General features: G+C 40.1%; 1 long non-coding RNA gene across 3 annotated transcripts in view; it reads right to left on the reverse strand.

The window, feature by feature from the left end:
* Positions 1 to 10,954: 10,954 nt before the first annotated feature.
* LOC149122626 (uncharacterized) overlaps positions 10,955 to 13,543 on the reverse strand; it is a 79,607-nt gene continuing 77,018 nt past the window's right edge. For 2 of the 3 annotated variants that reach the window (XR_016219737.1, XR_016219738.1), the window contains one exon: positions 11,233 to 11,723. This is a non-coding gene — a long non-coding RNA (uncharacterized LOC149122626). Of the gene's footprint in view, positions 11,210 to 11,232; positions 11,724 to 13,543 lie in introns of those variants that run through there. The other variant, XR_016219739.1, reaches the window with a different exon arrangement.

A 13,543-nucleotide genomic window follows, 5' to 3' on the forward strand; every position in this document is an offset into this window, starting at 1 on the left:
AGTGCCAGCATCCCATATGGGCACTTGTTCAACTCCCCTCTGCTCCAATTCCAATCCAGCTCCCTGACAGTGACCTAGGAAAAGCAGCGGAGGCCCCTATACCCATGTGGGAAACCCACATGAAGCTGCTGGCTCCTGGCTTTGGGCAGGCCCAGCTCCAACTGTTGCAGTCATTTGGGGAGTGAACCAGCAGATAGAACAAAGATATCTCTCTCTTTCTTTCTCTCCCTGTCTCTCTGTAACTCTACCTTTCAAATAAATAAAACAAATTTTCAAAAAAAAAAAAAGAGACTACAATGTGATTTTCACATATTGGCATATTGGTGTGCTAGAGCTTAAAACCTTGCTTAAACAGAGTAACAGCCTCAGCCACAGCACCAAGTTAAAGATAATAGATTACTGAATGGGAACACTGTTCCTCAAGCATTTCTGCCAAATTTGTTCTTTCAGGAAGAGGGGAAAGGACTTGTCGATTGGTCTGATGTCAGTTTAGACTAATGTGGCATTCTGAAAGTCAGGGGTTACAGCTCTAAAATTCCCAATTCTTGCATTCTATTTCATAATATTTGCATGTTGCTTAACAATAGAATAACATTTCCAGTTTGCCATCGGGGCAACAAACAAGTTTCTCTAAGGCTCCTTTGCTAATACTGAAAGATAATGTAGCACTAAATCAACTGTGCTTGGAAAATTTGGGTTGCATTCAAGAGCCCTAAATCTACATAATGAATAAAACATCTTTAATTTGGTATCACAAGATTTTGAGAGTTCATGGTCACTCAAATATGAAATACCAGTCACAGCAGTTTCTTGGCGCCTTTAAAAGCCCTCTGGAATGAGGAGCTAATGACAGCAGGTTGGGTCCAATGGGCCTGAACATTCACTCTCCCTCAGCTTACCTGAGACCCTGGCACTCCTGGCTCCACCTAGCGAGACTGCTCTTTCCAGCGAACATCTCCTTGGGACTCTACAGCTGAAGAAGTGGCTTGAAGAGTCTCATGACGGGGTGAGAGTAAAAGGGTTGTTACCTGTGAGTTTTGATGCCTGTGGTTCTCAATCCTAGGGAGTCCTCTCCTTAAACTAACCAGAGATGATACAAACCCACAAACTAGGCCTGACCTCAAGTCTGTCCCTACTACAACTTTCTTGATATTATCCTTCCAAGTATAATTTTTTAAAATTTCTGATGAAATCCAATTTATCTCTGTTTTTTTTTCCTTTGTTTTCTTGTACCTTGGATATCATATTATAAGAAACTATTGCCCTACTCAGGGTCACAAAGATTTAGACATTCCTTTTCTAAGGATTATATAGATTTAGCTCATCTGCAAAAAAATACAGCTTACTTCTTTTCAATTTCTAGACCTCTTATTTCATTTCCTTGCTAAAATGTGCTTGTTAGAACCTCTAGTAAGATGTTGAATAGAAGTGGTAAAATGGACAAGTTTTTTTGTCCTGATGTTAGAGTGAAAGCTTTCAATTGCCTCACTGTTAACTATGTTGGCTGCGGGCTTTCCACAGACGCCCCTTATCAAGTGAGGAAGTTTCCTTCTATTCCTAGTATGTTGAGCATTTTTGGCATGAAAAGGTGTTAGATTTGGACAAATACCTTTTCTGTGTCTGTTGAGATGAGTGTGTGACTTTTGCCCTTTTTTAGATTAACATGGCATATTGTAGTGACGATTTTCAGATGTTGAAGCAGCCTTACATTGCTAGGAGAAAATCCATTTGGTCACAGTGTGTAATTATTTTCACGCATTGTTTAAGTTTGCTAGAGCTTTGTGGAGGATTTTTGAATCTATATGTAGGGAGAATATTTGCCTCTAAGTTTCTTTTTTTCCAATGACTTTGGTTTTAGTCCTGAGGTAATACAGGCCTCACAGAATGAGTTGGGATGTGTTCCACCTCTTTTTTTTTTTTTTTTTTTTTTTTGGAAAAGTAGAAGTCATTTTTTTAGAAGTGATAGAGTTGATGTAATTTTCAGCTCAGTACAATTAGAAGTCCTGGACATTACATATAAAATGAGTATAAGAAGATTTGGAGGCAGACTGACAGAGGAATTGCACAATGCTGAGTTTCCTGGGTTTTCTTTTTGCTGCATACCACCCATATTTGGAGCTGGAAATCTGGAAATGCCAATGGACAGAGACAAAATACCCTCAACAAAAGCCTGATCTTTCCACCTAAAAGAGCAGGAAAGGTGCAATTTATCAAACCCAAAAATCTTTTAGACAATAACTGCTCTATTCCAGCCAAAACCACAGAGAAGGAAACAAACAACGAAAAAACAAAACTGCAGCCCTAGCTCAACCTGCTCCAGTAAAAGCTGATAGGAACCTAGATTCCCACTCTTTTCAAAAAATACTTATTTATTTATTCGTTTGCATGCCTTTCATAAATTCAACTTTAGGAACTTAGTGATTCTTCCCACCATACCCACTCTCCCACCCTCACTCCCACTCTTCTTCCTCCTTCCTCTCCTATTTTCAGTCTTATTTTTCACTAAAACCTATTTTCAATTACCTTTATACACAGAAGATTATTCTATGTAAAGAGTTCAGCCAAAAGACCTGTTCCTCAACAGTCCAGACAAGAGCAGTTCAAAGTCACTGCATCTCAAAGGTCGCTCTTTGTTTTGAGAAACTTAACTATCTTTAAAGAAAAATCCAAGAATGATTTGCAAACTCTTAAACATAACTACAACTTATGAGACATAAGATTATCCTCCACTTTTGATTCTAATTAGGCTTCCCAGAGCCCTCTCTAGGTGGTGTCAAAGAAAGCTGAGTAGGAGAGAGGACTTTCATTCTCTCCTGGTGGGGACAAAATCTCCCCTGGGGAAAATGTCAGTGGAGACCATCTGAGGAATTTGGACTTCCATGTCCAAATACTCCTCCTACTGGAGTATGTCTCAGGAGGCCTACTGGGGAGGTGGACCCACTACCTCCACCCAGTGGCTTCAAGGAGCACCACTTGGAGGGGGTCAGTGGAAACTGATGGGCACTTGTACTTTTACCTCTGGAGTTACAAAGTGGTTCCCCTCTTTATACAAATATAAAACTTCTGTCAGTTGTGTCCAGGACAGAAGGGCTCTAAGCCTAGGAAAGTACTCAGAAAACAATGATGCCCCGCAAAACACCCCATTAACCAATCAGAATCCCAGCAAGATCTTTTACATCTATAGCGAGATTGTTCTAAATAATATATAGGAAGGTAAAAATAGCTTAAATTTTTTAAAAAAGAATGGGGAGAAGCTCTGGGCCCCATTTCAAGTCTTATTTCACAGCTGTATTAAGACTTTGTGTTGTCAGCAGATGGACAGACACATGTATCAGTGGAATAGATTACAGAGCTCAGAAATAAAGTCTTCCAAGGAAAGGAAAAACACTTTTTCAACACCAGGGATGGAGCAATTGCACATACATTTTTTTTAAAAAAAGAAAATGAATCTTAACTTAAAGCTCACAACTTACACAAAAAGTAACTTTAAAAATGGGTCATGGACTGTAAGATGTGAAACTATGACATTTTAGGAAAAAAATCTTCAGAATCTAGGGCTAGGCAAAGAACTGTTAGACTTGATGCCAAAAACATGACTCGAAAAAGGAAAATTTGGTAAGTTGGACTTCAGCAAAAGTTTTACTCTGTGAAAGATCTTATTAAGTTGATGAACTAAACTGTGGAAGAAAATATTTCCAAATTATATATCCAACAAAGGACTAGCATTATATAAAAAAATGAAAACACAGACAACCAAATTAGAAATAAGCAAAAGTCATGAGCAGACATTTCACTGAAGATGATATACAGATGGCAAAAAATATTGTTGAAAATATAATTAACAACAGCAATCATTAGAAAAACGAAAATTTAAACCACCACCTACACATCTATCACCATAACTGAAATTAAAAAAAATGTTAATACACAATGGTGTCAAGGATGTGTAAAAACCATTTATCATTCCTCCATTGAGCATTAATGTAAAAAGTGAGAACCACTCTGGGAAACTTCCTAGCAGTTTCCCTAAAAACTCAATAGGCATCCACTATATGACCCAGTAATTGCATTCCTGAGCATTTATCCCAGAAAAATATACTTATTTTTATACAATGGCCATACACAAACATCTATAGCAGCTTTATTCAAAATAGTATAAATAACTAGAAATAATCCAAACGTCTTTCAGTGCATGAATGATCAAACAGTGATTTGCAAGTCCTATGGAACACTACCTGACAATAAAAAGGACTGAACAATTAATCTGTGCAAAATTAGAGGAATCACTAGAGAATTATATATAATATTCTTAAAATGACAAAATCATAAAAATGGAGAGATTAACGGTAGCCAGAGGTTAGATTTGGCACAAGAGAGTGTAAAAGAAGAGGGTATGGCTTTACAAGGGTGCTATAAGGAATTCCTCTGCTGATGGAAATGTTCTCCATAAAAGTCAGTATGCTGGTTGTGATATCATAGCTTTGCAAGACGTTACCACTGAGGGAACCTGGATAAACAGTACATGGAAACTCTGTTCTATTTCTTGTAAATGCATGAGAATGTATAATGATCTCAAACAAAAAGATTAATTTAGAGGAAGAGAGAATGCTATCCAATCTTTTTCATTAGGGAAATACAATTTTGACACCAGACAAGGACAACCTAGCAAGAAAATTACTGGCACCCTTAACTCATGAATATATATTAACAAACTAAATCCAGTAGTAAATAAAGGAGATGTAACACACTGAATAAATTGGATTATTCCATGAATGTGAGGATTGCTAAAAGTTAGAAAAATCTATAAATTTTATGTACAACATTAAATAATAGAAAAATGAAATTTCTAACATATACTGGCAACACATTCCATAAATTTTAACACCCATTAAAGTTTTAAAAACCTTAGTAGACTAGAAGTAAAAAGAAAAGCCGTTATCACAAGCACTGGAGGGATGTCAGCTCAAGGGTGAAAAAAAAAATGGTTCTCCTCTAAGCAGAGTAAATAACCTTGCTGGTTAATGTATGAAGCACAGATTTACATGTAGTTCATAAGGAGATAAAATGTCACAGAAAGAGGCAATTCGTATAAAAATGAGATGGCTCTTTGCGAGGGCCATATGAGAGAAAGGCTGACAACTACTGATTGACCTGATAAGGTATAGCTGCAAAAACCTATAATAGAATTAATGCTCAACTGGGAAGAGAGAGCTGAACAAGAGCAAACCGACCAATGAAACAGAATACTGATCCAGAAACAGTACCAGGAGAAGATAAAACTTACGCACATGTGCGCGTGCGCGCACACACACACACACACACACACACACACACGAGGGGACTTTTAAAAGCCACTTGGCCATATGTTTTCCCTGATCTGTGGTAACTAATAGTGTACCAAAAATGTAATGTATAGGAGTGAAATTGACATTTTGAGATTAGATGATTTACAGCTCTTGTTTCTACCGCTGAGGTACAGTAGCTTTTTTCTTTCTCACTATTTATTGAATTCTTTGCTTAGTGTAGGGTTAATCTTATGGGTATAAAATGGACTGAGAATGGGCTATTGTAAAAAGTAAAGGAAAGAATGGAAAGGAAGGAGGGTGAGAGTGTGTTGGGAAATATTACTATGCCCCTAAATCTGCATATATGAAAACATGAAAGTTATTCACCTTAAAAATTCAAAAAGTAAAATAAATTAAAATAAATAAAACCTTAAAAATTTAAAAATTAAAATAGACATGTGAAAAAAGTCCATTGAAAAAATGTTTTATGAAAAATCTGCAGATGTATTTAAAAATTCTTTTGTAACAAAATAAACTTATACTTTATTCCATTTTTCATAAAGTTTTTGAAGACCCCTCACAAAAAATGGTATGGAAAACATTTAAGTAAGTTAAAATTATTAGTAGTATAGTAGATAAAAAAGAAATTAAAACAAAATGTCAGTAGAGATAGAGATGAATATTTTAATATTTTCTGATCTTAGAGTAGGGAAATACTGGAAAGACAAAACTCAGGGGTTCATTGAGTTAGCTCCATTATGAAACTTTAAGGCAATGAATTGTGAACACATAATCTTTAACAAAGAAGCATATGAAGAGATGTTCTGCCTAACTAGTAATCAGAGAAATAAATAATCAAACAACAAGAAGGCAGGTTGCAGAGCTGGCGCTGTGGCATAGCAGGTAAAGCTGATGCCTACGCCGCCAGCATCCCATAAGGGCATTGGTTCACGTCCTGGCTGCTTCAGATCCACCTCCCTGCTAATGGCTTAGGAAATCAGCAGAAGATGGCCCGAGTGTTTGGATCCCTGCCACCCACCCTGGAGAACTGGCTAAAGCATGGCTTTGGCTTGGTGCCGCCCTGGCTGTTTTTACAGCCATTTGTTATGGGAACCAGCAGATAGAAGATATCTGTGTGTGTTTGTGTGTGTGTGTGTGTGTCCATTTCTCTGTAACTCTTTCAAATAAAATAAACAAATCTTAAAAAAAAAAAAAAAAAGATGTCAGGTTGCAACCACTGGTTTGACAAAATTAACAAGTCCCCTTATACAATGTGTGGTTGCTGGTGGTAGGATAAATTGATACAGTCATTTTTGAAAACAACTTGGCACTATTTTGTTCAGTCAAACACTTGGGTACCATTCAACTCTACTAATTCCATTTCTGGACTTATACTCAAAAGCAAATCTTGAAAGAACATGAACACCAGAAGGCATGTACAAAAAGATTTATAATAGCAGTGTATCTCTATCTCAACATACATGCCAATGGAGGATGAATGAATAAACTGTGATATGTTCACACAATGAAACATAATACCATGGAGAAAATGAATGATAGCTACCTGAAAAAAGATTCTCAGCAAAAATATTAAGTGTGGAAAGCAAGTTCTCAGAAGACCATATATGATACATAAACTTTTTAAATTTCACAAACAAAATCAAACACTGGGCTTTAGAAATGTGTATTTACATGTTGTTTGTCTTATTTTTATTTTAAGCAAAGAATCAAGAATTCAGCGCTGTGGCTCAACAGGCTAATCCTCCGCCTAGTGGCGCCGGCACACCGGGTTCTAGTCCCAGTTGGGGTGCCGGATTCTGTCCCGGTTGCCCCTCTTCCAGGCCAGCTCTCTGCTATGGCCCGGGAGTGCATTGGAGGATGGCCCAAGTGCTTGGGCCCTGCACCCCATGGGAGACCAGGAGAAGCATCTGGCTCCTGCCTTTGGATCAGCACGGTGCACCAGCCATTGGAGGGTGAACCAACGGCAAAAGGAAGACCTTTCTCTCTGTCTCTCTCTCTCACTGTCCACTCTGCCTGTCAAAAAAAAAAAAAAAAAAAAAAAAAAAGAATTCAGGATGATAAGAAGGAGCCAGAATGGCTGGCGCCAGGGCTCACTAGGCTAATCAATCCTCCGCCTGCGGCGCCGGCACCCTGCGTTCTAGTCCCAGTTGGGGCGCTGGATTCTGTCCTGGTTGCCCCTCTTCCAGGCCAGCTCTCTGCTGTGGCCCGAGTGCAGTGGAGGATGGCACAGGTCCTTGGGCCCTGCACCGGCATGGGAGACCAGGAGGAAACACCTGGCTCTTGGCTTTGGATCAGCGCAGCGTGCTGGCCACAACACACCGGCAGTAGCAGCCACTTGGGGGGTGAACCAACAGAAAAAGGAAGACCTTTCTCTCTGTCTCTCTCTCTCTCTCTCTCTCTCTCTCTCTCACTGTCTAACTCTGCCTGTCAAAATATAAATTAAAAAAGAGGCAGAATGATAAGATAAAGAAAAATATTGATAAACATAGGTTATTAATGTTCTAGTTCTTGGATGAGTTCATAGGTACTTACCATTTAATTAAAACATATTCTAGATAAACAGCATAAAAGCAGTTTACAGATAAATTAGAATGACAATAAAACATGAAGAAGGCTGATGATTCATCCATATTACACTCCTGAGGAGCGTTTAGGAAAAATAAATTCTGGCAAACACTTTTCTTTGGTTAAGCCAATTTATATCCATACATCATAGACAGCTTTCAAAGATATTTCTGGTTTCCTGACAATTTTTTTAAGATGAAAATTTTAGGCAACTGTTTTTTTAGAAAAGTCATAATTTTTGTCCCTTCACCCTTCACCCCCAGGTTGAATCCACCGACACGGTGGCAGCGTGAGGAGAGCTGAGGTGTCTGGGTGAAAAGTTCTGCTGGCTGATGGTCTTTTCCTGAGTGGACTGACAGCCAGGAGTGAGCCGTTCCTCTTCACAGCTTTGCCTCTCCAGATCTGGGCCCATCTGTTCCCAAGGCCGTGCATTCTTTTACATAACTGACATAGTGCCTGCTAAATACATCTCGTTGAGAATGTCTTTACCGGTTATTTTGCTAAAAGTTCTTTTGAAGTTGACATCTTCACAGATGATATCATTATAAATATGGTAACCTAAGACCAATCAAACGAGTGTATTAATCATACCCATGCCTTCAGCCATCTGTAATGGAAAGAACCAGGTTAACACCCAGTCTCTCAGCCAGCTGTTAAAATGTCTGCTGAACGAAGTAAAATGCATCCCATAAAAGTGTCATTTAATGATTGTCTTCTTTCTGCTTGGCATTTTGAGGCCCACAACAGACCCAAGGCTCCGTCTAATGGTCTTTTACAGAGGAACCTGGACAGAACTGCCTACCTGACCTAGAAGAGGCTTCCACACACTTAAAAAAATTGCTCATTCAATAGTACTACCTATTACATGATGTTAACCGAGACCTGCCTCCTTTTAGTTGCAAGTGTTTTATTCTACATTAACATTACTGATTTTTAAATCACTGGTTTTCCTGTAGATAGTCTGTAGGCCTTCTCAGGCGGCATGGTATCCTTTGCATCTCCACCAAAATTTAAAACAATATTTTGGACAAGCGTCCAAGTTCATCCTCTGCTTTGGGATCACCTGCCACCATGACAACTGCTGATTCTCTAGGGGAGGCTGAAGGCTGCTCCCAGTTGCAACTGTCAGGTGAACAATGGGGCCGAGGTCTGCTCCACGATGGTCTGGAGCAGGCCCCCTAGTTCAAGTCAAAACTTCTAACCCCCTGCTTTAATCATAATGTTGTGTTCCTATTTGAAAATAGAATTTTGAAAGTTCTTTTTCCACTTGAAATATAAACGGCGATGCTAATTTGTGGAGGAGCAAAATTTGAAGGTAAGGGAATTTTATGGTGTTGGCAATATCAGTGCAATAAGAAATAGATTGAAATGCAGTCACAAGCTTGCCCACGAAACATTTCAGCATAATCAAGGAAAGAAAGCTGGGCTGCTCTACGGTAGGCAATGACTTAAAAGGTTCATAGAAAATACAGTTGAAAGATAAACTTATTTTACTGCAAAAATATTTTAAAGCCATGTGAGGATTTTTCATGGTATGCATTTTAAATGAGCTTTTAAAAGACCCTCCCCCTCCCACATCCCCAACAGGACCAGAGCTGTGGCGTAGCAGGTAAAGCTGCCACCTGCAATGCCAGCATCCCACATGGGCACTGGTTCAAGTCCTGGCTGCTCCACTTCCCATCCAGCTCTCTGCTATTGTCGCTCCTCCGCGGGCTCGAGGGAGAACGACACCGGACCGGACGCTGTTGTTTAAGCAAATGACTCTGCGTTGTGCACTCAAGTTTGCTCCTGTGCTAACCGCATTCTAACCGCATTCCACTTGGTGTGTGTCCGCCTTCTTGTTATTCTTTCAGCGCGTGGTGTGAGATGTACGCGGCGCCTCACGTTGCATAAGCAAATCCCCCCGCGCCGCTTCTATCTCGCCTTTATAGTCCTCTCCCACCAATCTGTGCTCCGCTGCCCGCGTGCTGAGCATGCCGCTTTCTTCCAATCAGAGGTTGGGTCAGCTCCTGCAGCTCATTAGTCAAATTGATGAAGCAGCCGAAGCCGCTGTGTAGAACTTGTTTACTCCCTCTCAGCGCCATGTTGTGGGAGCCGGGCCCTGCTTCCCACAGCTATGGCCTGGGAAAGCAGTGGAAGATGGCCTAAGTCCTTGGGTCTCTGCATCTGCGTGGGAGACCCAGAAGAGGCTCCTGGCTCCTGGCTTCGGATCTGCACAGCTCCAGCAATGGCTGCAATCAGCCATCTGGGGGGTGAACCAGCAGATGGAAGACCTCTCTCTCTCTGCCTCTACCTCTTTGTAACTCTGCCTTTCAAATAAATAAATAAATCTTAAAAACTACAAGAACCCCTCATACATACTTAACAGTTTACTTTTTTCTGTATGGTGAAACATACATTAAAACAAACAAATATGCAAAAACCAAAATCTACCCGGGCCAGCCTTCACTGTCCTCAGGATCCCTGATACCAAAGCCCCTCCTTCCTGGAGTGGCACAGCAGTCTGCACTGCCAAGCATCATTTGTCCTTATAATTCTTTTGTTCCCAGCAGGATTAAGAGCTCCAGATTTCCTGAGAATTCAAAATTTTCCGTTCATTGCTCCTCGTGTATTATCCAACAAATGTAAGTTGCAATCTTCTCGATTTACTTCCACATTCATGATTCAAAATATTTTAATGTCTTAAGAATTCAAAGATGCATTTCCCCAAATGATCAGGTAAAATTCTGCAGGACTGTGTGTCACATCCATCCAGGTACTTTTAGTTACTCTTGGCTGAACCAGTGTGAGCAGTACAAAATCAAGAATCAGGCTTCCAGAATTTCATATCCTTTATAAAAAATTATCTTGAAAAAGTGAATAAAACAAATTTACAAAGAAAAAAATGTTTTTTTCAAAAGCTCTGCAAATCCTAAAATTCAGGTCTTAAGAAAAGTGTATCTTACACCATATATGTTATTCTGATTAATTTTAAGTATAATCTTGATAGATAAAATAACTTTATGAATATTCTGGATAGATCACTCTAAAACAATTAAATCCTTTGGTAAATCAAACCAATTGCACCACACACTCACTGCATAAGTTATTTATTGCTGTGTAACTGAATACCACAAACTTAGGAGAAATCCATGACATACAAAGAAGCCCAGAAAACTATGGGATCTAAAACAAAGCATTTTTTTATGGATAAGAGTGTTCGCTTATATCACCCACATTGATAAGATGTAGAGTAAGGGAAAGAACAGATTTGACATAGAAATCTGCCAAGTTGGAACTTATTGAAGACCTTGGGAAATGATACTTCACTGATGTGGCAGCTTGGGTCAACAGCATCACTGGAGACAAAAGAGACAGGAATATTAGAAAGGTAATTTAGCAGGTCATTTATTACATTAAAATTTAGCCATGAGCAGAAAATGAGATGGTAGGTGGGGGAAACATGAAGTCAGGAAAGTTTTTGTTTTTTTTTTTTTTTTTTAATGGAAGACATGAAGTCATGTTTATCTGCTGACAAAAAAAAAAAAAAAAAAATGATGGAGAAGTGGCAGGCACCATGGCTCAATAGGCTCCTCCAATCTTCGGTGACAGCAACCCGAGTTCTAGTCCCGGTCGGGGCGCCGGATTCTGTCCCGGTTGCTCCTCTTCCAGTCCAGCTCTCTGCTGAGGCCAGGGAGTGCAGTGGAGGATGGCCCAAGTGCTTGGGCCCTGCACCCCATGGGAGACCAGGAGGAAGCACCTGGCTTCTGGCTTCGGATCAGCGCGGTGCACCAACCACAGTGGCCATTGGAGGGTGAACCAATGGAAAAGGAAGACCTTTCTCTCTGTCTCTCTCTCTCACTGTCCACTCGCCTGTCAAAAAAAAAAAATAAATAAAAGTGATGGAGAAGAGAGAGAAAAAAAATCTGATGGCACAGCAGGGCACTGTAAAGGAAATTGCACAAATAAAATTCTTGAGGCTGGAAGGATAAATGGCATCCAAAGAGGCTTTAGACATGCAGGGCGTGTGCCTTCTCACACAGCAGGTGTGGGTGTAAACTACCAAGGTACAGATGCAGGAGGCTGCTGGGATGTTTGCTTACAAAACAAAGGATTTCTCTTCTGATGATTCTGAGAAACAATGGTGAGGCTTAGAGACAAAGAGAGGAGAAGAGGTATAAGATAGTGAGGTAGGGGATGGATGTTGGGATTTTTTTATCAGTGTTTAATATCCATATGAAATTTATAATAAATTGGTCCAGTTTTATGATTTTCTTCTAAAATATTTAGTTGATCAGGTCCAGAAACAAAGTGGAGAGATGTTTATAAAAACCCAGAATTAGAATTTTTCCAAGAAATCCATATGGAGGGAGAAAGAAGCAAGAGAACAGATGTCAGGAACTGATGTTGTTGCATTGTAGTCTTTAGCAGGGGTAAGATGCAAAGCATGGAAGTGAGAAGAGAGAAAGAGAGAGAGAGAGAGAGAATTGGTCTGTTGACAAAGGACTAGAGGTCGTTATGCATCAGACATGTCTGGGGTTCTAGAGGGTGTGAGCAGAATGGTTAAGTGGCCACAGGGAGTAAAACATTTGATATTAAGATAATTCACCTGCAGAGTCTAATTTAAAAAAAAAAATCATAGATTCTATGGCCAAACCTCAGAGAATATTCTTGTGCAGACTGTTGATCTATATTTTTCATACATGACCACAGTAATTTGATAATGAATATGGAGTGCCCAGCAGAGGCACGTAGGGTGCAGGTGGCATAAAGGCATTCAAAGAGGAGGAACTTGAGGACAGCTACATACTCACTGACTGGGCAAACCCAGTCATCCCAGTCATCCCAGGGCAAACACCATTGGCTGATTTCTCTGGAAATAAGCTCTTTGGTTATCAGAGACATAAATTTCCTCAGGGCTGGAGAGAGAAAATTCGGAACAATGGATGGGAAAAAATATATTAAACATTTCACCCCAGACACCCTGGTGGAGAGGGCAGATGCCACTGTAAACAGCACTTGAGAAGCTTCGCATAGGAGGCTGTGGACAGTTACATGAGATTCAGACGCCATGGAGCCTTTGCCAGGCCTTGAGTGTCTGCCTTACACAGGGTGTGATTGGTGGTGAATGCCCATACAGGACCTAGAAAAACAGGATATAAGCAGCTTTTCACTCTCTGTGAGTTAAAGTTGAGTTTTTTTTTTTTTTTCCTGACTCTAAGTATACACTTAAAAAGGCTGCCAGTTTATCAGAAAGGCCACGTCAATTTGAGAAAATTCTTTGGTACAGAGTGCTGATTTGATAGCGTCTAAAAGAGGAAGGCTTTGTGCCTGTAGGGTTTGAAATAAACAGGTGTTGTCATGGCAGGAACGCATTAACCCCAGAGCTATCAATAGTGGCTACTCTGGGCTCCCACAAATGGGTGTACAGAGTTCTAGAGAGGAATTAGACAACATGAGAAACCTGAACGAAAGTGAATATGTTGTTTAAAGATGGCTCTATATTCATAGGTTTCTCTAACTGTGGCTGTTGCATAAGATTTTCCAGTGATAATATGTGCAGGTTATAACAAGGAAGGCAGGGGCCGGCGCCACAGCTCAATAGGCTAATCCTCTGCCTGCGGCGCCAACACACCGGGTTCTAGTCCCTGGCGCTCTTCTTCCAGTCCAGCTCTCTGCTGTGGCCTGGGAGT

The sequence above is a fragment of the Oryctolagus cuniculus genome, chromosome 13 (assembly GCF_051225735.1).
Source record: "Oryctolagus cuniculus isolate XC-2025 breed Fujian yellow rabbit chromosome 13, ASM5122573v1, whole genome shotgun sequence".
NCBI classification, from domain to species: Eukaryota; Metazoa; Chordata; class Mammalia; order Lagomorpha; family Leporidae; genus Oryctolagus; species Oryctolagus cuniculus.